This window comes from Aythya fuligula, chromosome Z, assembly GCF_009819795.1.
Source record: "Aythya fuligula isolate bAytFul2 chromosome Z, bAytFul2.pri, whole genome shotgun sequence".
NCBI lineage: Eukaryota > Metazoa > Chordata > Aves > Anseriformes > Anatidae > Aythya > Aythya fuligula.
Genome location: NC_045593.1, coordinates 62,489,337 through 62,515,844, shown reverse-complemented (window position 1 = coordinate 62,515,844; position 26,508 = coordinate 62,489,337). Strand labels below are relative to the sequence as shown.

Below are 26,508 nucleotides of genomic sequence, written 5' to 3'. Positions count from 1 at the left end.
CACTTAGTCACATGGTCTGAACTTTTGGGTAGACCTGTGCGGTGTCAAGAGTTGGACTTGATGATCCTTAAGGGTCCCTTCCAACTCAGGATATTCTATGATTCTATGATAACAGTCTTAAGTCAAAATTACTCAGCCATTACAAAGGAGAAATAAAAAACTAAATGATAAAAATTCAAATTGTTCCCCACTTTTCCAATACCAAAAACCAGAAGTTCTTCCTCTAACAAACAATATAACTAAACATGGCTAACCATGTTCGAAGCTCTTTACAGCTGAAATTACAAATTTCTTATTCATCAGAATAACAAGAAGCCCACCACTTTGTGCATGTGTAAGTTACCCTTCTAACATCATAGTGAGAATTTCCTAGGTACAGGACGTCAAACCCGAAAGAGAAAAAGAGAGAAATTCATTGTTACTGCAATACTTTGGAAAAGATGAAACAACTAAAACCTCCTATTCAGCAGTTTTTCTGAACTTCTGGAACATGCTGCAAATACAGCTTGCAACCTATCCTGAAAACTACACTAGCAAGAAAGTATTTTCCGTGTATGCTCTCATTAAGCCTTTGACCTTACTGCTTGTGTAACTCCTTATACAATCCTTATACAAATTTGCTCTTCCAGATGAATCTTAATTGAATAATCAAGTCAACTAAAAGGTAAGTAAAATCATGCTAAGAGGTTTCATTTAGTTCCCCAATATAAAATTTGAAAATTAAGTTTAATTCTTCTGAATTTAAACTGAATAAGGAATATGAGGAAGTATGAGGAAGCATGCGTACCATTGAAAACAGGAAAAATAACAGAAGCTGTAGTGTTTTTGATATGACAAGCTTATTTCTTTTTCAAGAAACAGATCTTCATGTCCTAAACATCTGTCGTCATTACAGAAAGGCCAAGGAAGAAGCCTACCATTTATGGAATTGTGATTTCCATGACACTATAAATAAGCTGAAGAAAAAAGAATCCTAATAAATTTATTTTATTTTATTTTTTTTTACAATTTGGTCATATGTAAAGGGAAACCTGACTTTCAGAGAATTATTCTGTGAATTCCGTGCTTTTACAACCAGTCTCCCCTAAAAGGTGGAAAGCTGTTGAAAAGAGTTTTAATGAAAAAACAATGCCAGACTGCTTCTGTTCCACTTCATGGATGTATTTAGTAAGTACTATTTTTGCATTCTTATTAGTAAAACCAAAAGCTATAGTTTATATTTCTTTTCAGAACATAAAATGCAGAAGGGATTTCTGCATAAACCCGAGGAAAGGTAGATAGCTTGTAGATGTTTCCCATTCTGGTAGTCATAAAAATTAGCACTGTATTGTAACTGGGAGCCAGAGAACAGCGAGAAGCTCGCTGCTGCTGGCCAGTGAGGCGCTGCAGGCTGCTGGCACGAGTGTGAAATGCAGCAATGCCTGGCAGCTGCTCTGCGCTACAGCGGCATTCACATCGCGTCGCATGGTACTACAGGAATCTTAAAGAGAACCTCCCCTCCCCCAAAACAAAACAAAACAGATCAGCACAGCATATGTTTTGGTAACATCACAAGGTTTTGGTCACAGAACAAGGTCTGGGGGAAGGCAGGGCTGAAGCCTGAATCCACTACCTGAATGAACATCCCTGCGATATCACCTGAAGCATTAGAGGAGAGGTGAAGGGCAGTACCTGGTGCTGGCACGGACACCACCACGCAGGGGAAAATTAAAGAGTTCCCACCCTGGTTCTGCAATCCCAGTGCCACACTGCCCCAGCACCTGCGGCAGGGGTCCCTGCTACAGGAAAAACAGAAAACAAAACCAAAAAACCACCTCCCTACACCACCTAAAAGGCTGCAATAGCACAGAAAGCTGGACCAAAAACAGACTGCGGGCCATGAAGGCACTGCTTACAGTGACTCTTGACACGCCACTGGCTAAGGCACCTGGGCTTCCTCAGGGCACACAGATATTTACCTACCTCCCCAGCCCTCCAGGGTATTTTTTTTTCCCCTGTCTGTAAAGGGCAAGCTACCAAATACTTGAGGGGAACAGCAAGCTGCTTTGTAGAAGTAATACATCTGTCCTGCTGCTCTGACTGTACCAAAGCATTTGATACGGTGCCACATGTGAAATCAGATGAGGCTATGAGCAGAAAAATTGTATGGGGATAAGGAGTAAGTCCAAGACAAGATGACACTGGGCAGCGCTCAAAGCCAAGCTGATGGGCTGGAGCCAGGTCTCCACTGAATTTCCACCAACACCGGTCTGTGACGGGTACTTGCAAATGTTTGGCGTTTTAAGCCAAAGGCACAAGGAATGGCTGGGTGGCAACAAAACTTGCTGCCATGAATTCGAGAAGCTTCATGAGGTCAGAGGGCTACATATAACACACAAAGAATGTGATGACCTGAGCAGTGTGAAGGGGGTGAAATCGTGCGCGGGAATCCCGTCACTTGGAAGGGAGCAGCGAGCGGGGAGCAGCAAGGTGAACCGCGCACCGGTCAGGTCACTGCACACCAGAGCACTACCGACACGGTCCCGACACCTGGAAAGCAATCACGACCCCTGGCGTGATCAGGCCATTTTACAAGGCACAGGTAAGAAAAGTGAGTTTAAGTGGGTGCAGAGAAAGATGCTAAGTGATCGGGCGACTGCAGAGTCTCTCACGATAAGAGACTTAAATCCTTCCTCTTCAGCAACAACAGCTGTAATCACATGGCTACGCTTTATTACCAGGAAGGGGAAAATGCTCGAGGAGGAGAAAATATTTACGTTAAAACACAATACTGACACAGAAGAAATGGCTATAAATTGGTCATTAATCAATGTAGACTGTGAGCTCCCACTGGAAGTTGTAAATGCAGCAGCATCCCTGCCTAGCTCACTGCACAGGAAGGAAGGGTGCCTCACCATTCAGAAATCCAGTCTTGTATTCCTAAACTGCACCACAGAACAACTCTGTATTTTTATTCATCTCTCCTATGTACTGTAACTCTTTTCTGCATCTTCAATCCATCTGCATCTTTTTCTCCTACAATCATTCTTTCAGCACCTTTTGAAATAATAAAATGTCAAGTCCTTCACCAAGGACTTCATTATTTCATGTTAAAATGGAGGAAACTGACACAGGTAATGCATGACCACGAACACCCAGGCTTTCTGATGCTGAACACCAGACTTCTCTCGAGCAGACGGAGATCACAAGGCTCAGTGAGACACGAGCTGTCCCCGTGCACGTTCAGTTCACACCCCGAAACTGAAGCCATTTAACAGCCACTCTGAACACGCACTTACCCTGCCTCCCAAGCGCACGGTATAAAGAAGGACACACCCCGAGGTCTGCCCGTCTTCCAGAAATAGCTGCCTCCCACAGCCTCAAACGAGACGCAGCAGATCAGAGTTCAGCTGCAGATACCAATTCTTGGATTTATGCTCCAAGTAAACCGAGTACAAAAAAATGATTTTTTTAAACAGAGAATTGGTGGCAGCGGTAGAAATGAGCAGTATCGCTTTGCTCCCTCCTAGTAATTTCTTAGGGGTCACGATTCGAATGGAGGCATCCCCTTTTCTAGATTTACTCCACGAAACAACCCTCTTGGGATACAGGAGCTTTGAGATTGACTCCCTCGATATAAGACGCACCAAAAATCTAGGTCTCCTAGGTCCCTTACCCATATTCTCAGCATTAAGAGGTTTCTTCTCCATCTTCTTATCAAAGTAAGGTGAAATTATGGCAACAAATTTCATGCTGTACTGAATCAGCAGTTTGCGTGAATATACACATCAAAGAAGAATTTCAAGCTAGATATAACTCTTTCACACTCCATAACCAAAATTAATGAGAAGCCTACATTTATGCAAATGTACTGTTAAGATTTAGATATGCATTTTTCCACATTAATGGAAACTGCACAAGTAACAACTGCCCAGGAACCGGGAGTTTAGATATGCTCTTTTTAGTCTCAAATCCCAAGCAGGCAAAAAAAAACCAACCAAACAAAAAACAACGAAAAAACCCAAACCAGTATCTTCTCAACACTTACAATTTCTTATTGATCAGAGCATTTCTTTTTTCCTTTGAAATTAATGAGCAGTGTACTCAAGAGCCCTGAAGTTCTACTTAAGAACCCCAAGCTCAATACTTTGTAACACATTAATCAAATATTCTTATGAAAATATTTCAGACTCCCATCAGTGTTTTTTTAATCCATAAAAAAATGTAATTACCAACAGAGCACAGTATTTTATAGAGCAACTTCTGTACAACAAAATTGTCTTAGTCTTTTCAGAAGAAGCTAAAGAATGATCTAAAATATAAAACTTTTTCAGCAACACAGGAAACTGTTATTGCCTGTATGTAAGGCTAGGTAACATTTTTCCCTACAACCTATTAATTTCAATTAAAATTTTTTCAGTAGAATTATTATTCTGGGACCTACATTAGCTGCCTGAGGGTGATATATAGATACACATGTACTTATATGTAACTGCTATTAACAGTTAAGTTATGTGGCTACAAAAATCAGTGGCAAAAAAAGGCAAAATTACTTTATTCGAAAAGGTCATTTCAAACAACACTAATGTCAACTATGGCTCCAGTTAATTTGATTACCGATTACAAACGTTGTTGAAAGTAGCAAAAGAGATGTTTGTTCAACTCTCTTAAAAGCAAACAAAACTTAACATTTTATTACCATCACCCCTGGTAAGCAGATGTGCACACTGTAACTGGAGATTTTTCAGAATGCAGTTTATTTTGTTAAGATACCAATTTGTAACCACTGCAACTGAAACTGATAAACATCTAGATTGCAATTTAGTAAGGTTGGAAAAGAAGATCAACTTTGATCTCTTCCTGTACCCACAAGTGTTACCCAGGATCTTGTCCTTACCACTCCTTACCATTCTGTCATTTCCCTGTCATCCATTCACAGGTGGCAAGGGAGAATTGTTTCTTCATGGGCTTATCACACAGAAATCAGGAAAAAACTTACACAGTCATTTCTGCATATTTGAGATCTTTCCAATTAGTTTAGCTTAAACACATTTCAAAACGCATTTCGTAGAGTGCCAAGTCCAAGGGTTCTGACTTGGACGAGACCAGGGCTAATACTGGCATGGCTGCAAGGGTGCCAGCCCCAGCTGTCTGCCCTTCCCATCTCCACAAGGTTCCCACCCAAGGATGAGAGAAGGGCTCAGCTGCTCGTGCAGCAGCTGCTCAACCACTGCAGATTACTGCCTGACTACCAAGGTAATCTGAAATAGGTGTCGGTTTAATTTAATATGCTGGGCCATTAACCACAATGGTTCAGCAGCTGTTACACAACTCTTCCCGAAAGACTGGCAAGGCTGACAGACAGAAACAAAAATCCAGCACAGCTGTTCTAAGGTAAACCAACCACCCTTACTAATCTCAGCCTTTGGTTTACCATTTTTATACAACTGCATTTTTAAATATAATCAAGCGAATAAAGCAAAATTTTTTTGGCCATTCTTACTGCAAACGTATCAAGCCATGCTGATTTGCATTAATTCAATTTCTCTGTTGACTAAATCCTTTATTAGGTTTTCCATTATTCTCTCTGAAGCTGGTCTTCATGTAAATGGTTTATATGTAGATATCTTTCTGCTAGTCCTTCTTTAACTCTGGCGAAGTACCAGCACTCCGGGTGCCGTGCTTAAGAGTTTAATCAAAAATGGCTATCGGTAGGCCAGAGATCGTCTTACCCAGTCCAGTCGGGGGCAAGTCTTCCAGGCCTCCTAATTTAAAATGCTTATCTTTCATAGGTATTAACATTCTTCTTTTGTACTCACTGAAAAACACTGCATTGGCATCAGGTCGTGGGAGTCTGATACCCTGATTCTTTCACACAAAAAAATCAAACTTTTGCCTTCTCCAGCATCACGCTGATCAACTATGCTATTTTTAACTGGTGGCAGACCTATGCTTTATTGAATGTCCTTTTTGGCCAGCACATTTCAGTCTTTCTACCCTTACCTGCAGCGAAGAGCAAACCCTGAATCTTCCAGTCAGCAGCAGCCTGACAGGAGGGTATTGTGTTTGCTTTTTTTATCATCTGCTCTAAGCAGGCACGCAAACATAATGAGGGGACTGAAAAGATGGCTTTGGGTGTGGTTGAACAGAATTAAGAAAATACTCAGCAGAAAGTAAGAATTGCCATGAAAGGAACAGCAGGTCGCGCACCTTCTGTGCACGTTCTCATTCCTTCTGCATTTGCATGCTCAGGTCAGAGACATGCAGCAAAGAGTAGCAAACAGCCGTCACAGAAAACTCTTCTTCATTTGTTCTTGAGCTTGCTTCAGTAGCAAGGACTTGGATATGAGGAAGCGGCTGCAAATAATGTAACGTTACTCTTTTTAGCGAATGTCAAATAACTGAAATTGAAAACCAACAACAAGTTATACGAAATGATAATCTCTAGAGTAGGTACTCTGAGTTCCTGGGGGTTTTTTGGCTGTTGTACAAGAAACAGGAGCCAGATGAAAAGCCACTCTCAGTTATCCTAACACAACGTGTGAAATCCCTTGGAAAGTAAGCCATGCTCAACTTTCTCTTCCTAACCTTGCCTGCATCAAGAGGATTTTCTTCTTAGTTCCTCTATCTACATCTGCATGCAGATTATCTTTGCGGGCAGTAGAACAAAATACTTAAGTGTTAATATACCTGACCTTCTTAAATCCTTCTGACTGCGGGGTAGGTTGAATATTTCTTGTTATTGTTGCTGTTATTGTTTCTGTCCTTCCCTAAACGAACATGTAATTTGGCAAGACCTTTTGATCCACTGTTATATTTTCTGGACAACGTTCCTTAAGATCAATAACACAGTTAACTATGCTGCAAAATCTGTACTGCACCAAAATTTCAAATATAGCAGGAGCTTTATCATGCACAAGAGTCAACCTGCTACACCTTCAGACGCAGGTAGTGCAGAATGCCGTATGCTTTGCCCTAGCAATGACAGTCTTCATAGCTCACGCTCTCGGCCTGTACTCACAAACGATCATAAGCAGATGCATCATCTGTTCTTTCTAACAAAACATAGCTTGGCTGATGAAGGTGCCAAAATAAGATGCGATCCACACTCTGCATTCTTCAAAAGACCATGAGGAAGGAGAGAAGGAAGATGGTGGTTTGATCGGAAACCGTGACTTGCCTTCCTTGTTTCAGGTCTAGTTTAACTGCAGTTGTGTGTGCGCGTGTGTATTAAATAGAGATGACTTCACCTTTATGCTTTTACTAAAAAAAAAAAAAAAATACTAATAACAAAATCATATTAGTACAAACAGAAGGAAATCCAGAAGTCATACATTTCAGGCTATAGACAGTCATGTTCAGCTTCCATTACATTCTCAAGACAAAAACCCCACTTATTCCTTTAGAATTCTGTGTCGGGAAGTTCCTTAGCTGGTTAGTCATGCTGCATTCAGAATACGACTGTGAAAATACGAAACATGATTTGCATTTAAATACTATATTGAACACAAAGCAGTCCAGACATCACTTGAATCATAACTTATATTGGACCAGGGATGATTCACGATCCTGAACACTCATTCTTCGGCATGATCATTTTTGCTATTCATGGTGAATTGCGTATGCTCTCACTGCGTATGACTTGCTGCTGGTTAGTTTTCATTTCTCATCATCTTTTAAGGATTCGATTCCAGAAAGTTTAAGCCATCAGGAAGCCTGAGGCACGTCCTTATTCTCTTTAATTTGTATTTTCAGTTAAAATAAACCAATAGCATGAAATAGAACAGCCACAATTTAAAAAAAATCATGAAAAAATATTATTTTAAATAGGTGATCAATCAGGGTCATCTTCAGGATTCGTTTCAGCACTTTTTGAGAACATAAGACTGTCTCGCAGAAAATACATCAGTTCGTGTCCACACAGGTCCTGTACAAATTTTGGAAAACAATCGGTGGAGACGTGCAGTGGTCTTCACCCAAAATAACTCTGTTACAGTGTATCCCTAGCAGTATAGCCTGTGTTAAATAAGATTTCTTTACATTGATGAAAAAGTAATTAATACCATCTCATTGGCATAAACGTTTTACTGAGTTATGATAATACAGAAATCCAACATAAGAACTTGTAGACCAAAGGTAACCCATTTTAGATATAGGCATTTCCAACATATGCTGCATACTATGACATCTATCAGAACGTGTATCATTACCCAATATTTTGCACAAAAGTTTTGGCAAATATCATGGCATGCATGATATGAAGGATGATGCTTATGAAAGTCTGCAGTCGTAAATCATTTGAAATATACTTAGAAGTGATCTTTTATTCAAGCTGCCATTTTAAAGAGCATGACTACTGACAGGAAATACTGCACTTGTCATGCGAAACAACACAAAGACCGTCTCTTCTCATGGTTCTTCTAAAGAAGCAAAGGAAGAAACATCACCAGAATAACTACCACAACTATCAGTTTGCTTTTATCGCCTTCCTTCTTGTCAGAAGGGAAAGTGGTGAACGCACCTCTGCACCTATGGCACCTTCTAATGTTTCAGGTGCTGGAATGGATGTTCAAAATGCGTAGGAGAAAAATCTAGAATCACCACCAGCAGCCAACTGCTGAGTCCTCACCTGATGCCCTAAAGTTCAGCATAACCCATACCTCGCTGACAGATGTGGAATGAGCCTGGGGTCCGGGTAGCGAGCGTTTTCAGGGGGCGTTTCAATCACAGCACACGAACAGGCTCGACGAAGGCAACCCCTTTTTTTTTGCGCATCGCCGAATCGGGCCGAGGAGCAGCAGGGACGTGCTACCAGCTCCTCGGAAGCCCCTCCGGGGGGTGCCCTGGCGGCAGGGCCGTGCTCGCAGCACACACACGCACACACGCACCCGGCTACGCGTGGCGCTGACACCCCGGGGGCGCCCCGAGCGGCGCGGAGCCCCCCGGCCGTGCCGCGGCCGCCCGCAGCGCGCAGCCCCCCCGCCCCGCGCCCTGACCCAGTTCCCGCTGGCGCTGCGGCAGCGCAGCCAACAAAGCGGCGCGGCGCCGGCTGCCGCCCGCCACAAAGCCGCTTCCTCCGCCTCCTCCGCCTCCTCCTCCGCCTCCTGCCGGCCGGCCCCGTCCCGTGGCGCACTCACCCCATGGCCGCGGCCCCTCCATCGCCGCCAGCCCCGGCCCGGCCCGGCCGCTCCGCCCGCGCCCCCCGCCCGCCGCTGACACGGCCGCGGCGCCGCCGGCACGGCCCGGCCCCGCCGCTGGCCCCGCCCCGCCCGTCACGTGCCGGCCGGCGCGGCGGCGCAGCCAATGGGAATCGAGGGCCCGCCCCGCCGCCGGGCGCCGCGCGGGGAGGGAGGGGGGAGTCCCCGCGCCACGCCGCGCCCCCGCGCAGCGAGCGGCGCTCACTCCGCATGCGCGGCGGTCGGGGCGGGGCGGGGCGGGGCGGGGCTGTGGGGTCCCTCAGCCCTCAGCCCTCAGCAGATGCCACGGGCAGAGCGCGGCGCGGAGCCGCCGGACCTGCTGCGGGGCACCTCAACCCCCAGCCTGGCCAAAACAACGAAATCTCCGCATGAAAGCTGTCCCAGCGACACCATGCGTCATCAGAAACAGTTTCATCAGCTCAAAACGCGATTATTTGTGTTATTGTTTGTAGCAGATCCCCCGCGCCGTGCCGAGCACAGCGTTCTCACACAGACAAGCAGGAATTGTGCCTCGGAAAACAGATTAATCTTTTCATAGATTACTTTGTGCAATCTGTGTGCTATTTCCCAACTCACCGCATTTACGTAAATCCAGTCGGAGGCCAAATACAGTTTAGCCATAAGTTCAGAAACTAAAAAAATGTCAACCGCATCTACTAAGTGAAGCTAAACAGAAGCTCTCAGCACAGTAAGGTTCAGGTGTTTTTAAGAACATAAAGGACATTCTCACACACATTTATTTGCTTCTTGAAAAATCAAGAATATGACAAAAGAAAATGCTAGAGGTTTTCTGGTTTTAGACAGCTTGCCCGTAAATGGGACAGCTCCTCACCCTCTGCAGCAGTACCCTTTTCCCCACTCAGCGAAAGCTTTCCCAGAAGCTTTTCACTATTTCATATATTTGAAGTGATTGATATTTCATTATTAGTCATTGTGCATGCACAGTACTAACTATTCCAGAGTCTTTGGGCATGGTGAGTGGGTTGGATAATGAGTTAAATTCTCCCTCTCCCTGTTGCCAGGCACTGTGGTTGGCATTATTCACAGATGTGATATGTAGTGTCACCAACTTAAGAGATCTTATCTTCAGAGCTTCATTGCTAATACAAGTTTTACTTACTGATTTACATAAAGATGCATCTTTTATAAAGGTGGCATAAACAGATTTTATTAACATAAAACAGTGAAAACATTTCACAACTGTTTAACAATGTAAATTTCATCTTAATACAGGACTTGATTTAGTAGCTGCTATAACCAAAGACTGCCTCCTTTCTTTTAACTTTATTTTAAAGATCACTGGAGCAGAATGTGCTCTCTGCTTGTCACTGCCTTGGAAATTGTGAAGTAAAGTTGCTTTCACCTCTCACTACCACACACAGACTGAGCATTGTTCCCTCTGGGCCTTGTCCTTACCATGTGACTAGGACCAGCAATAGTTCCCATATTCACACACATTTCTAATACTCACAACCTGCTCTCATTGTTTTTTTTTTTTTTTTTTAAATTGAATGATATATTCCTATACTTGGTCCATCAGGACTCTTTTAGAAACACTGTGTACTATTTCCCTATACAGATGATATCCAGCTATCAGCAGAAAAAGGTTTCCCAAGGAACAAGAAACATACCACCTTTCTCTTGCAGATACAGAAAAGAAGAGTGAAAAAACCTCTGTTCCTTATGCATTGCCCAGAAGACCTGCACTCAACTCCTTTTCCTACCAAAGGAAGCACAAAACTGCTGACCTTAGGACAGAGAATCAGAAAGCAAGTTGTTCCTGTAAGATTTTCTATTACAGTAATGTACTGAAATTCCACTTCTATTTTGCAGAAGGCCATGCTACAAGTTCCTGAGCTTGAGAAGATTTTTCCACCAAAAAACATCTTGGGGCCACTTAACAGGGCCACTTAACTACCAGAAAGTCACGTAATGTAAGTAGAATGAGAGAAGCAGAGACATGTATTCTGTTTAGTTATTTCATAAATAAGTCAGATTGACAGAAAGCCGTCACCTGCTCTTTACATCCTCTGCTACGTAATGCTCTATTGTTTGCCAGTTCCTCAGTTTTGTCCGGAAGCGCTGTACTCTGAGGCATTTCCCACTCATGCTTTCTTCTATCCCACTCAAGCTTTCCAACTGCATGCAGGTTTCTTGTTGCAGCTTACTAAAATGAAGATTCAAGTAGATCTATACACAAACCAATCTGCTATATTAGTCACGTATATCCTAAAAACAGTACAACAAAAATTCCACTACAATAATGGAAGTGGGTTTGCCCAGCAAATCATTCATGCAGCCAACTTCACCATCCATTTACCCGTTCTTCTATCTCATGCACATAAGGAACCACATCTGACACGGACTACGTGCCACATTAACTACCATTTCCTCATCCTCTAATTAAGAATGTCACAGTATCCCTGTATTGCATTTCCTCTGCTGCTGCTCTCAGGCATGTTAAGTAGCTTACTGTATCTGTGCTGTAATTACCACTTCTTATTCCAGCCATGCCTTGAGTTTTTCTTCTTCTCCTAACCAGACACATTACTTTTCCAGCCTTCCCTTCAGTTATGTTTTTCTCACCTCTTAATACTATAGCAAAGCACAACACTCGTTAGGCCTCATTTCTAATGGACTTTGGAGCACAAGCCTTTATCAGAAATGTTTCTGTTCGAATACCAACAAAGTGAGCTGTCACTTAGTCTGGGCCTCACCCCTACGACATCAGGCAGCAGCGAGTCAGGACACTGCTGTGCGGTACCTCGGCTGAAAGGCAATAGAGATGTTCACTACATACCTACATCTGCCCGTGCCCTCTCAAGCTGACTGCAGATGTCTTCATCTTATCCAATACTAATGTTTTGCCCTAATTTTCACAAATACTTTTTAAATGAAAAACCAATCCTTTACAAAGAGCTCTGCTGCAACAACATAAAGATGCAGGAAAAAAAAAAAAAAAAACAAAAAACAAATTGATGGTGCTCAGTCCATTACGAGGGTAAACCTTCACAAAAATTTTGAAAGCTTTTATTTTCCTTCCAGATTCAAGCTAAAAAAACTAAGATGGTCAGAACGTGAGCTCAGATTAACCAGATAATAAAGCTGACTTTCAAGTTTACTTTATTCTACCTCCCTGCTTCATGCAAGCACCCACTCACTCATTCTAGACCTCCACCAAGCTAAAGGTTTATTCCTCATTTTTTGGAAACCTGTAACTGCATCTTTAATTCAGTTTCAGTCATCTGTTCACTGTACCAGAGGCTGAACGTCTTCCATGGAAGAGCCCACGCCTAGCGTACCTCTGAGCTTCTCTGGGAAAGAGGTTTCATAGTAAAAAGCCCTTTGTAGAAGACTTCGTTCATTTCTCCTCTCTTCCCAATCTGGGCTCTAGAGTAGAAAAAGATCAAATATCTACAGGAAGATCAATAATTTTATATTTTCCAGTCTTTCCCAGGGAGTGGCAGGCTCTGGATCTGTCCAGTCTTCACTAGAATAATCTCTTGTAAGGGAAGCATTTCATCCTAGCATTTTTTGTCCTTAGCTGCAGCACAGCTGATAGCTGGTTTATGCTTTTGCTCTGTGCTGCACAGCCACCAGCTGCTCAGAGACTGATTCCAAGCAAGACCCAGTAGAAGAAACATACCTAGAACATCTATAGTGGCCTAAATTGCATGACAAAGCCATGTTTTACGTATTTTTGATATTTAGCATCAGCCGTAAATTAGTTTTCAAATGTGTACATAACAAATGGATGAGTGCATATGCAAACAGATGATCAGATTCAGTTCCTTGGTATACTGAGGTTGACAAGAGGTCAGTGCTAAAAGACATAATGCTATGTGATTATGTGAGCTCTATAGGCAACCTGCGAGCATCCCAGAACTTCACACCACTCTGACAAATGGAAGCTCTATCACTGTTCGAATATTTACCTTTTTCTTCACAATCTTCTTTTCAGCCTTCCCTTTGTTTGGTTTGAACCAGATGTTCTTAATGCAAGAGTTGATTCCTTGTAAGCATTTTGACATTTTAGTAGTAATAAATCAGTTAAAAATCTATTTAGCTGAAAGCCATCAACATGTGCGATGCCCAGGATATTGAAAAAGAGAAAAGGTCAATTTATGTGGAACCTTCTAAGCAAAGACCTTTACGAAGAGGTATGTTAACTATCACCGTTCTCCATGTCTGCCAAGAGGAAAGAGTTCCAGCTATCACCTCTTACTAAGGCCAACTATAGGAAATTCTTTAATACCCACTGCATTAAGAGAATGCTGTGACAAGGTCTAGAAACAACACAAAGATCTTGCTCGGTCATAGCCGTGCGTTCCCTCGATTATAGTCTTCTAAATCCTTAAATTAGGGCCTGAAACTCAGATGCTCTTAGAAGATGACAACCATGTAAAAATCAATCTAAAAACTGTCCTTTACATAATAACTTGTTCACAAGGAATCTAAGGATACATATTTTCCTTTAAAAGAGCAAAAATGCACATTTCCGTACATAAAGTACTGAAGAGCTCAAAAAAAAGAACACAAAATGGCTCAGTTTGCTAAGTAAGATTTATGCTGTATGGTTAAATGGGTGCAAGTTAATTGATTTCGCAAAAAGTAGGTTGTTTTTTTATTACTATATATTGAAAATATTCTTAAGTTCATCACAAATGTAAAGAGATCCAGCAGGTGGAAATTAGACAAACTGGAACTGAATTTCCTAATGTCTGTCTGGTTAATCAAATCACAAAGCTCAGCAGGAGCTGAGCCCACAAAGGTGAGACTAGGTATTTAAGAAATACCATTTTTAAATGTTCTGCAGCTTCTGTGTAGGGGGGTCGCACCAGACAGCACAGGGATCCATTCTGGGCTTAAATGCATGGAAGTTCACAATTTATTTGATCCTTCAATAATGTAATTCCTTGCAACGTCCACACCCTCAATGTGTTGCAGCAATTACAATCAATTCTCACCCTTCAAAGATTTAGATTGTTGAAGTCAGGAAAGAAAGCCCTCTTTTTCCTCAGGACCAATGCAGACCGTGCTTCACCATTAGCTGACTTCTGTTAATGTGGAGGCTCTGCAGGAGGCAGCACTCCTGCAGAAGGGTCTGGTGCTTCCAGGTAGCACAAAGCACCACGAGACTCCCGGCCAGCACACAGTTCTCCTGCTCATGAACATACTGATCATCAGGCGCAATGATTCACATCACATTTTTGGGTTAGCTTTTGTTTTGGAAGTGTTCTTCAGATTATTTACTCCATAAAAATGCTTACTTGGATAATCTGGGTTTCACTCCCTTTGGGAATTGTCTGCAAAAGAAACCTTCAAGTGTATTGGTGGCATACTAAACATTTTTTGATTCTCTTGGCACACAGTTCAGTGTTATTTTTTTGTTGTTGTTTTGAAGTTAAAATCCACAGACACCTCAAAATACAGGGCTTTATGGTGTTGATGTGTATGGAAGGGGATGCTAGGAATTGTTCTCTTTTTCTTCCAGAATTCTTCAAAACGTCACTTCTGTAGCAGGAGTGAGGTTGAAAATCAGACTTCTCACTTTTTTTTTTTTTTTTGGGCAGGGTTGTTTTTGTAAAATTTGAAGAGTCTGTAATATTTTAGACATTTTCTCCTGATAAAGAAGGGTCAGCTTGCTGAACAGTCAGTAAGGAACAAAAATTCAAGTTGGGATGAGCGACTCAGTCTGCCCAAGGTCTGTCAGTTCAGACATTGACTAATCTGCCCAGTATCTAGCGTGGTTATTTTCTGAAATTAATCTACCTGTTCATTTGACAAAAATGCAAAACAAGTATTTGTTACATCACAAGCCAAGCTGCTTCCAGCAGCAAGATTTATGCACGCAGCAATAGTGCTCAGTGACCTGCACTGTTAGGACTTGGGCAAAGCTAGCTTTTCTTTGGCCCATTCTTCGTCTTGGAAACCAACATGCAACTTCAAAGTAACAGAGACAGCATTCGAGACAGTCACTACTAAACATTTACCACTAACAAAGTTGCTTCAGAAAAGTACTGGGAGAAAGCAACTGAAGAAGAAAAGGGCTGACAACCATGTCCAGGACAAAGCGCCAGTGGAATAATACAGAAGAAAATGCCCTTTTAAGCCTGTCAAACCAGGAAACCCGGAGTGTTTTTCAATTCCTTGATCTAGATTGAGCGCACATTTGAATGCCAGCTTCCCTTCTCCAGCTTGGAGCCAAGGCCACCAGCTACTCAACTGAAAAACCTAAGATGCATGTGTTAAATATTAGAACCCCACGATACCACTTGGCATTTAAGGTGTATAATATTGCAACTCTCTCAAAAGCCTTGGGCTACAGGAAAACCACCCTACTGAGCTACATTTTCTATTTCATATTCCAAGTCCCCAGAGACATGGGAAGGGAAAATTTTAAACCATCACAACCATGTTTAGAAAAGCTTTCTGTATTGGTAACTGTACTGAAGAACACTTTCCTTTTTTTTTTTTCCCCCCTACCCAACCATATAAACCCAATACTTCAACTTTCACTGAGGAAATGAAGTATTTTCAAAGATCCCTGAGGCAAGTCAGCTAGAACACCAAACCCAAGTAGCTGAGATTTAGAGAAAACAAAAACAAAAACAAAAACCATTCGACACTCAGAACTTTCTCCTCAGGATAGATTTGTTTTTTGTTGATCCATTACTCTTTAATGGCTGTTCTAAATATTTGATCTAAGACTGAATCCCTTACTAGAAATAATTTATATTGCTTTAATGTTAGAAGTCGAATCAATTAAGTTTAAATTCACCTGGTACTGAGTAATCCTAAGCAAACTCTGGCAAACAGGAGACACTGTTTCTACACACAAATTCCAAGTAAAGTAGTTATGCAGGCAAACTTAGTGCCTACCAATCAAGTTAAATACAGATCCCATGTATTTTAAGCATTTGCCACAATGTAGGGAATTCCCACTGTGTGGGGTTAATTTCATGAGTTAATTATCACAGGTGGTAAAGCAAAGAAATCTTCACAGTAGATGTTATTTGTTCTGACACGGATGAAACAGTAGGAGAGATCCCATGTCATTGGCAAAATCCCTTCTGTCACACGAACACAAAACCAAAGCCCTTCTCCAGTAACTCAACTGGCAGAAATCGAAATGTCCTCATCTAAGACTACGTATGAAACGCTCCCCAGTTTTACTTCCTACTTTTTCCACTTTCCTGAGTTTTTTGCCTTATAGTGTGAGCAAACACATCATATAACAAGAACTCAATGCAGCGTTCGTTCTGTGGTACTCACGCATCTCATGAGCAAACGGGTATGTGATTAGAGTCACCTGGCTGAACGACCTGACCCGAACTGTTGCCGTGCCTGGGCACGCACCCTCTAGCTGGAAGGTTACACCCAGGCTTCCATCACGCAGCACAGCATGATCAGATCCATCAGGTCCAAGCACTTTGATGAAAGGCTGTGCCGTACAGCTTCACTAAAAGGCAACTGAGCTACCAGCACATCGGCCTTGTAGTCTACACCTGGCAGATACTCTCCTGATGTTTTTATTTACCATTTCTTGCCTTTCATCTCTCAAAGAGTAAATGTTAGCAAATGCTAGTAGTGAGCTTCATGAAAACCTTATTTCCCAGATTACATGCACAGTAACATTCCACATCAAAGGCTGGGAGCAGCGTTGTTGCTTCAGAAAGGAGTCCTGTCTTTATGGATGTGATGTCTGCCCATCACAGAGCAACTCTGATGTTTAAAGGGCTTCTAGAGATTCCTGCAAGATAATTACATAATAACTTGAGAAACGGAGTGCAGCAGCAAGAATGACAGAAAGCACCATCCATCCATGTTTAAACTTATTACACCACTGGTAAAGAATGTGAGTTGAATGAACTAAGGCAATTCTCCTTCAATAAGTAGATTCGTAGGCAAACTGTCTAGGCGGATAATTCCTTGCCTTTGCAAAGATCTCCAACACTTGCAAGTCAGAAAGTTTTCAAGGAACAGAATCCTCACCAAGCAAAGAACAAACTTGTATGTTCCTATGCTATCTACGCTCAGAGCAGTTGACTTTAAAGGTAAGAATTAATACACTGGCAGAAAGCAAACGCAAACCAGCACACTGAAGGCAGATGCTCTTCAATTATTACCTACTGAAGTTAGATACAGCATTCCAAAATATCAGAATTATCCTAAAAGTAATCATTATAGCAAATTACAACCAGTCTTTGTTGTTACAGCTGTTTCGTGTCTTCCTTGCTGCATGCACACTAGACTGTCACATGGACTCTTCACTACCTTTGTATCATTGAAGGCACAATTTCACCTGTGAAGAAGAGATCTGGACATCGTGCTTACAAGTAAAATTGAGAGAGAGACTTGGAACAGTATAAAGACAGTCATGTACAGAAAACTACTTTTTCATGCAAATAAAGCAATACACAAATCCATTGGTTTTAGAGAAAGACAAGGTCTCTTTTTCCATTCAATTCACTCTTTTCAGCTTCTAGCACTTGAAACATTTTTTGGAAAAAGCTTTATGAATCAAGTCTAGTTCTCAAGGTCTTAACAAAGACATTTAGACATTTAATTAGCAAGCCATCACTTAGACTGGCATCTAAACCTTTTGTCAGAGACCTAATTCCATGCCAGTTCAAACATCCTATTAGTCTTATATTAACTAAAAAGAACTCTCATAATATTCTGGCTACCGGATTGCAGTTGCATACATTAACACAACAGTGGACTGAGTCTAACTGAAAGCAAGGACACAGATTTACAGTGTACATGTTAAACTTTGAAGGATACTTTAAGCAAGACAGAAATATATTAACTGCATTCACGTAAGAGCTAGTACTCAGGCAGATTCTGTGTTCCCTGGCGGCCTGGATACAATTATAATCAGAATAACATTCAAGTGAGGAAAAAAAAAAACACAACACGTAATGAATTAGAATCGTTTCACTGATTTCAAGCTGAATCCAGATCTCAAAAGTCTCTGGAGCTCATTCTGAACATTTGGAGACTTAAACATGTGAATTCAGTACCTTTACCTATTTTGGCACTTCTACGCTCAGTCATGTTCAGTATATGGAACTTGAAGTCATGAACATACATAACAATAAGCAAACTATATTCAGAATCAAAAGGAGAAAAATGTCACGGTGGCCAATAACATAAGCTTGTATTTTTAAGTTAAACCTGTGGTTTTCCTTGCAAATAACAATAGCAAAATCCAAAATGTAGACAAATGGTAGGGTGAAGGGCAGGAACCATGTTTTTCTCTTGCACTCATGAAAATAGTAATTTCACATAAGTTTGAGTTACCACTCTACTACATTGGGCTAGAATTAGAGTCTTAAACAATGAAAGGCTTGTAGTTGAATGATTTGGATACTAGGAAACAAAATCCCAACAGTAATTCTGCTGAAATAGGGGGAATGATGAAGGCTGCTAACAAGAGTTTTTTTGTTTGTTTCTTTTAAATCTATATGGGAACTGGAAGTATTCAGAGTTGTGCTTGACTTCAGTGTTGATTTAAAAGTGTGTAAACAAACTGTTATATTGTGTAATGAAAAAAAAAAATCAGTTCAGCTTTGCATTAAAAAGCAACAACATGGGAGGAACACAGCCAAGAAGTAGATTCTGCTAGCCTCGGACTGTCATGAGTCTCAGCACTGCCTACTGACACTGTCTTTTCAGCAATGGCAGGTGGCAGTTGTACTGTCAAGGTTACTGGCACAAAGAGCTTTTACTCCAGAACTGCTGACAAGGAGGCTACTAATGCCAATTTTAAATAAACAATTTCTAACATCATCAGCACTCTTTTTCCTGTTGTTATTGGTGGTCTAGATTCCCATATACAGCACTTGCTGACAGCCAACAATTTAACTCATTCCCCATCCAAGTCACTAATGACTAATACAGACTAATCAAGAAGACTTTACACGAGCCCTTGGTTTGGGAATTCTGTGGGAAACAGCTTAGAAAGAGATCTTGAATACAGATCTTTCTGAGCAGAAAATAAGAAGCTGCAAACAAACTCACTGAGACAAGGCAGGCATTTAACTCCAGAAATCCTGGAGTTATTCAAGGCATGCACAGCGTTTCCTTTGTGGAGTGTCTAATTCAGATACCTAAACCTGTCCCATCCATCCCCCTCCCCCCTGAAGTGAAAAACAAAGCTGAATTCTAGAAATAAAAAAGAATATCAGAAAGTTCTGGTTCAAAACTACTACAATACGAGAAGATCACACCTACTTCACCCTTTATGATTTATATGCTTCGCACATCATAAATGGGAATTTTCTGCTTGAACCTCTGAACACGAGGTAGAGAGAACTCCTTCCCGAGGCAAGCGTTAAGCTGGAAGAGGACGACAGCAGAACTGATAGAATATGAACTTCTTTCAGAATGGATGTTGATTTCTCTTTCTTATGAAAATGAAGTACCTTCCTATGTAGTTGCAGCTTTCACTGAATAGCAAAAAGATAAAATCACCGGCATTAAAAAAAAAAAAAAAATAGATTGCAACATGGTACTACAAAGTCTACTGTAGATAATCTGGCATCTGGTGTGAAGACTTTTTTTTTTTAACTATGCAGGCAAGGATATTTTGAAGGTCATCCACTTCTTTAGGCCTCTGCAAAGCATTAAGTAGCCTTCTGACAATGCTTCAGAGCTTTGTAAACCAGAATTCAGCATTTAGTTGCACAAAAACTTCACAAATGAAAGCCTGCTAAACCGCTGGTCTTCAGAACAAGATGCTAGAATTCTACAATTTAACTAAGCTGCATTTATTTAATCTTTACTGAATGGTAAACACCAATATCAGTGCCAGAAGACTTCACAACTAGAAAAAGTGTTTTCAACTATGTTTTCCAAATGCATCTGATATTAGCATGGTCTTTTGAAAACAACTAATTGAAAAAAAAAAAGAAAAAGATATTTAATCTGATTAGCACAAACCAAGATAAATAGACACGAAGATGTCAGCAACTTGAGGCAAAGTGGAAGTTCTCTGCAAGTCTCACATCTGAACTTAAATCTATAATGCCAACACTACCATCACCAAGAACAGCTGATGAGCTCAGCATTTTCATTCAGATACTATAGACACATAAAACAACTTAGCGAGTATCTGAACTTGTTTGATCAAACTATTTTGCTCCACCTTAAAACCTAAGTCATGTTCCCCAGTCCAATGAGCCTTACACTATCCCAAAGTACATGCACAAAGTAATGGAGAAGAAGGTCCAAGTAACTCCTCTGGAGGTTAAACAAAGCTATTCTGCTTTCTAACAACCTCTTCACGGATGGCTCAAGCCAATGAGGAACGAATTGCATTATTATAGGAAAGAAATTGGGCATTTTTGACTCCAGAATTTTTTAAATACAGAAACACTTTTAACGTTTAAATTATTGATAAGTGAATTTTTCAATGCTCCCATTACCATTCAAATAAAACAGAAGTGGTCATTGCATCGCATTATTACTAGCCTTGATCATTAAAGTATCTGCTAGGATAACGAGTAACATGACTGGTTCTTACACAACTAAATTCCAATGCCAGTAAGCAGGTACCAACATGGTCAATTTATTTCCCAAGACATGCCTCACACACCCTCAAATGTACATGAATGTTAGCTGTACACTAGGACTTCCAATGAAAAGGGGTTATCCTATTCCCTAACACAAAGCCCTAACACAAATTCCCTAACACTGTGAAAACAGCCACTGCATTCTGTAGTCCTCTTATAAGGAGCAGCAGCATTTGCTGTTGAACTGTGCCATTTGGTCTGCGGAGACTAAGCCAAACACAAGCCCTGAAACGCAGGTACAGCTGTACACCCACCTCAGTTATTCAGTGTGACTTTGCCGACACACTCCTCGGATCCTCTTAGCTACAACATAACTGCTTTTACCAGCAACAGCTCTTGTTATATTTTCCTCCACACACATGCACAGCTGGCATAAGTAACATTACTCACAAACTGCACAAGCTTGGCAAATCCCTTCTGAGGACGGCGATCAGCTGCAAGATAAGACACTAAGCAAGAACTTCACACCCACAGTGCTGTAACAGCTACCTACAGCGCGCAGGACAACCCTCATTACAGTCGCTGAATTACAGAGAAGAGCACTCCATCAGCTATTCTAATAGAGAAGGCCACAGGTTTATTACAAAGACTGCTTATGGGGAACGGTTAGTTGTAAAAACCCCAAATGAGAAACACTTCACAACAACAGCAGTCTCTGCTGGCTACGCGCTGTATGTATTTCCTTGTTTTCATTAATACCCCTCTACTTCTAGGAAATAATTACAACACAAAACCACGCTGCCTAAGTCTCCTTGGATTGGGCAGCCTCCTAGTAACAATTCCGAAGCAGTAACATTTTTTGTCCTATCATACCACAGATTGCCCATTTACTGCAGGGATAATACCTGTTCCTATACTCCGAAGATTACTCTATTTATCCAAGGATAATAAAGGCACCAACCTGGATTCAGATCTCCTCTGCTGTATTTATCCAGGTATAAAGTCAGTGACCAGAGGTTCACGATACTTTTGTCAAACAAAATGTAAATCAAAGACAAACCTGACGGGTAACTTCCACTAAAGCTATATGGACACATTTAATATTAGAGTACATCTGATTTTCACCACCATGTTTGAACCTCATTTCTTGTTCACTTGACCAGACAGTCCACATCATATTTTTATTTATACTGTAATTTCCTTTTCCACATTCCCTGGTATCAATTAGGAAAAATACTCCTTTTTAACATGAAATCACATGTCTTGAGGCAAACAAAACATGGAGAAGGAATCCATTTCAGTGTATGCAGTGACAGCTGTAAGTCCCATCCTGACATGCTTTCTGTCTAATAAAATTATTTAAATGCCTGAGAAGTCATTCCACTACCGAAACAGGAAGTTTGCAATTCAAATGCAAACTCCAGCAGAACCTGTAACAAAACAAGCCAGAGGGGCTGAAGGGCAATGATTCCCATTGATCAATTGAATTTCAGTTTATAACATATCAAAAAAGTTGAATATCTTACTCCAAAAAATAGTTGCAAAGCGTGAACAAGTCATAAAACAATGTATGACTCATTCAGGTTAAAGTGAGAGAACAATGAGTGAGAGAAGGCATTTGTAGATAAAGTAACTGAATTTCTGTGTTGCACATGGGAACCTGGAATTTTTAGACGTACTCATATACCTTAAATAATAACATTATATATATGTGTGTGTAAGAAGAGCATTGCATACCTCTGAACTGATTTTTAGCTGAAGCCCTTTAAGAGGAAGAACAGCAGCAATACAGGATCTCCATAGCAAGGGTGTTAGAGAAGAGAAAACGCTCATGTGATCCTGAGAACCTTTTTCCATTAATAAAGGGAGAGCCAACTCACACAATTTATGCTTTCATGATTTCTTTGCACTCTTGTCAGACAACAATGAGAAGTCCTAGTTTCCTTCCAGTTCTCCCCACATGCCAGTTACCACAGAAAGGCCGATCTGTTAACAGCCAAATTCAGTTTTGGGATACTCAGCACCTCGCAGAATCTATTTAAAGCAATCAACGCTGACAGCATTAACTGTGACAACTTCTGTAAGAAAAAGCTTTCTACTGATATCCAATTTCCAGAAAAAGTGTGCAACTTTCACACAAACAATCTCATGAACTAAGCCTTGAGTGATGCTTTGCGTCAAGAGTAAAAAGCTCCTATCTTAAAAAAAAAAAAATCACGGTATCAAGAAAGACGTTATTGCACTATTTCACACACGCCTTAGTTCTTTTTATTCTGAATTACGAGGTCTAACCAAGCAAGGTGTTTTCTTTGAAAGATTAACATTATATTTATTTGTGATTTAAAGGCATACCCAAGGAATAACACTACGCTTAATACGCCTCAAAATGCTATCCATGCTCAAATTTTAATTATTTAGTTTGCCATTTCCATAAAGAAGTCAACCTATGCTAGCACAATTGTATTAATTCAAAAAAAATCTTGTTTATTGAATTTTACTTCTCACTATCTGAAACTCCACAATGTAAAGGCAAAACAGACCCCCTCCAGTCTCAAAGCGTTCACATTTGCACTAATGATAACTGATACTAAAGCAGTAACAAAGACACAAAGGAACATGCCCACAGAACCCTATTCATTTACGGCAGTGAATTCAGATTGCCCTTCCCATAAGCTTCTTCGAAAAACAGCATCCCCACTGAATATAGACCTCTGTTGTTTCCAGTGAGTTCTCCAGCTATACCTAGTAGTAAAAATGCAAACTTCCACCGAGTGGTTATCACCCAACAAGCAACATTTAAGAAGAGTACAATATAAGTTACTTATGAAATCAACATCACAAGTTCTTTTAACGGTTTCTGAGCAAACTCATAACTGTAGTTGTAATTCATGCTAATTAGGATCAAAACCCCAACAGTATTAAATATCAGATCATTAGAAGGTGGGTATGGGAATCAGGGGGTCAAAGCTTAGAGTATAAAGCCTTTACTTTGCTAAGACTGGAAATAAGTGGATGGCTAAAATAATATAAATTTGAACAGCAAATTACTAGAAGATCCATTAAAAAATCATTTACCACTACAGGAGTACATTTCCCAGCACAGTCCTTGCAAACTCATTCAGTCACGCTGCATTTTTAAACTTAAACCTAAGACTTCATTGAAAGCTAAACTCTTAAAGCAATCCTATGATACTTTTTTTTCTTTTAACATTAGTACTATTGGCAGTCTCATAAAGACATGAAAGGTTAGTAATGAACGTTTTGTTCACCAAGCCATTTAGCTACCTAACTTCAGTCAACTTACCCACTGCTCACTCAGTCACTATCATACAAGTTACTAAAATGATATTGTGAAAACACTGTAATTTTATGCAGAGAAAGGATACGCTGCTTTCTACTGTCCAAGTTAACAATGCAGTGGAGAATGTTTCACAACTTGCAACCATACAAAATTTCAAAAAGCAAATGTAACACCTACGTGAATAATTCTATTTCTTGTTACTGAACTACCTGAAACAAGAAAAGTTAACTGCTACAGCACAGCCCAAACTAGTTCTTAAACTTTTTAAAAAAAAAAATCTTAAAGTAAGAATTTTCAGAGTCCAGGCAAAATAAAGTTTGTTAAATCAAAAATCTCCTCTTGATCACTGTAGGATTAAGTTTTATTATTATTCTGTTTAGTTTTCAACGTGGTAATAGGACATAATTCCCTTACCAACAAAGGCATCTAGACCTAAGAAAGTTCTACAAATCTGTAAGTCTCCATCGAGAGTAAATATATACACACACAAATGCATACATATTTTTGAAAGCATTCACACTGTACTGTAAATGCAAAATAAAATGCTTGTTGAGGCCAATAATTATTGATTTCACTTCAACACTGATCTAAATGAAGAACCTGAAACTCTCTGCACCCAGTAGCACAGCACATTGCTGATGGCATGACTGTCTGGTACTCTTAAGAAACTGGAACTGTGATGTTGGTTTACCCGACAAACATTTTGTCTAACAGATGCCTGGGTATCTGAACTTCATGTACTTGACCACGCATTTCATTGCATTTCCTAATACCTATTCATACGCTCAATAGTGTTTGGTATTGTAACATTCAGAAGTAAGAAAAAAACATCAAGTACATCACCATTTGGATTACCACAGTTTTGGGTTGTTTCTTTCATTATACCATTTAGTATAGAAACCTTTTACCAAGTTATATACATTTATATTTGTTTAGGAACCTAATGCTTCAGTGGAGAGCAAGTACTTGCGACTGCAAGGTCTTTTTGCAGGGCAGAGCTATCCTATAAATAGTCCTCAGCATAACCAGAGGAAAAGAAACATACTGAGGAAGTTGAAGCTGAAGCATAACAATGATCTCATGGCACTCACTTTAGCACGGAAGGCACGTTAGCCTTCTTAAAGACTGGATGAAACCATTTAGCACACATTGTTTTTCAAACACAGTTTAAAAGACTACAGCACCTGAAGAGGAAAAAAGCTGTTTTCCCTTTCAATTAGTGACCAAATCTTACTCGACTTTTGCAATATTCTTAAGAAAACTTCAGTCACATCAATTCGGTTTCAACCTCCTGAAGGAAAGCTCTCAAACCTGTGCTTCTTCACTGGTGCGTAGGAAAACGACCTCTTGTGCATTTTGTAACTGGTAGAAGCACATGAAATCAACTTGTGGAGATTTTTAGTTTTTTTTTTTTTGTTTGTTTTGGAAAGTTTCTACGACAACTTCACCAAAAAAGGCTCATCCTCCCAGTGCCACAGGACACCACCCAGCCACGCTGCTGGGCACAGCTGCCCCTTCACCTCTCCGCTCCTCCTCGGTGCCACGGCGAGCCCGACATCCACACCAACGCCAAGCCCGTGAGGAGCCGGATCCCTTCGCAGCTCCGAGGGGCAGCCCCGGCTGGCGGGACCCCAGCAGGGCGATGCTCCGCCGGGCACACCTGTGCACACCCAGCCCTCGCCCAACTCCTCGCGCTGGCGGGAGGCAGCGGAGCAGCAGCAGCCCCCACCAACCACCGCTTTCGAGCTCCACCGACGCCCTCCGAGCCTCGCAGGCTGCCGCCGGGCTCCTCAACACCCTTGGCCGGGGCTGAGGCAGCCCCGCCGGGCTCCCCCCCGCCGGGCAGCGCCCGCCCGCCCCGGGTCACTCACCTGCGCCCGCCTCGCTCTCCCCGCCCGCCCGCAGCTCCGCCGACGACCGCTCCACCTCCACCTCCACCGCCGCTGCCGGGGACCCCGCAGGGGGCTGAGAGGGAGGAGCGGAGCGGCGGCGGCCGCGCATACGGGGCGCGGGGCCGGGCGGCCGCTGCCCTGCTCGGCGGCGGGGGGCTGCCGGCCGCCCGCCTCACTCGGCTCCCCGCGCGGACCTCCCCGCCGCCATCTTGTCTGGGGGGAGAAGGCAGCGCGCAGCCGCCGAGGAGGAGGCGGTGGCGGCCGCGCGCATGCGCCGAGGCTGTGGCGGCGGCGGTGGTGGCGGCGGTGGCGGTGGCGGTGGCGGTGGGAGGGGGCGTCCCCTGCCGCGGGGGGCGGCTGTTAACGGGCTTGTGGAATCGTTAAGGTTGGAAGAGATCTTCAAGGTCGTCTGCTCCAACCACACCCCTGCCACCAGTGTCACCCCCTACACCGTGTCCCCAAGCACCACGTCCAGCCTCTCCTTGAGCACCCCCAGGGACGGTGACTCCGCCACCTCCCTGGGCAGCCCGTCCCAGTGCCTGGCTGCTCTTTCTCACAGGAGATGTCTCCTACTTGCTGTAACTGTTGCAGAGCAGTACTCAACACTGAATAAAGGATTG

The 26,508-nt window shown here is 41.9% G+C and overlaps 1 protein-coding gene across 6 annotated transcripts in view; it reads right to left on the bottom strand.

Annotated features, from left to right (window-relative positions):
* The window catches only part of APC (APC regulator of WNT signaling pathway), an 88,924-nt gene extending 63,027 nt beyond the window's left edge, over nt 1-25,897 (bottom strand). For 3 of the 6 annotated variants that reach the window (XM_032205580.1, XM_032205584.1, XM_032205585.1), the window contains exon 1: nt 9,117-9,163. The gene's annotated coding sequence lies outside the window, so the exon portion shown is untranslated. The other 3 variants (XM_032205581.1, XM_032205582.1, XM_032205583.1) reach the window with 3 other exon arrangements.
* Between the last annotated feature and the right edge of the window lie 611 nt (nt 25,898-26,508).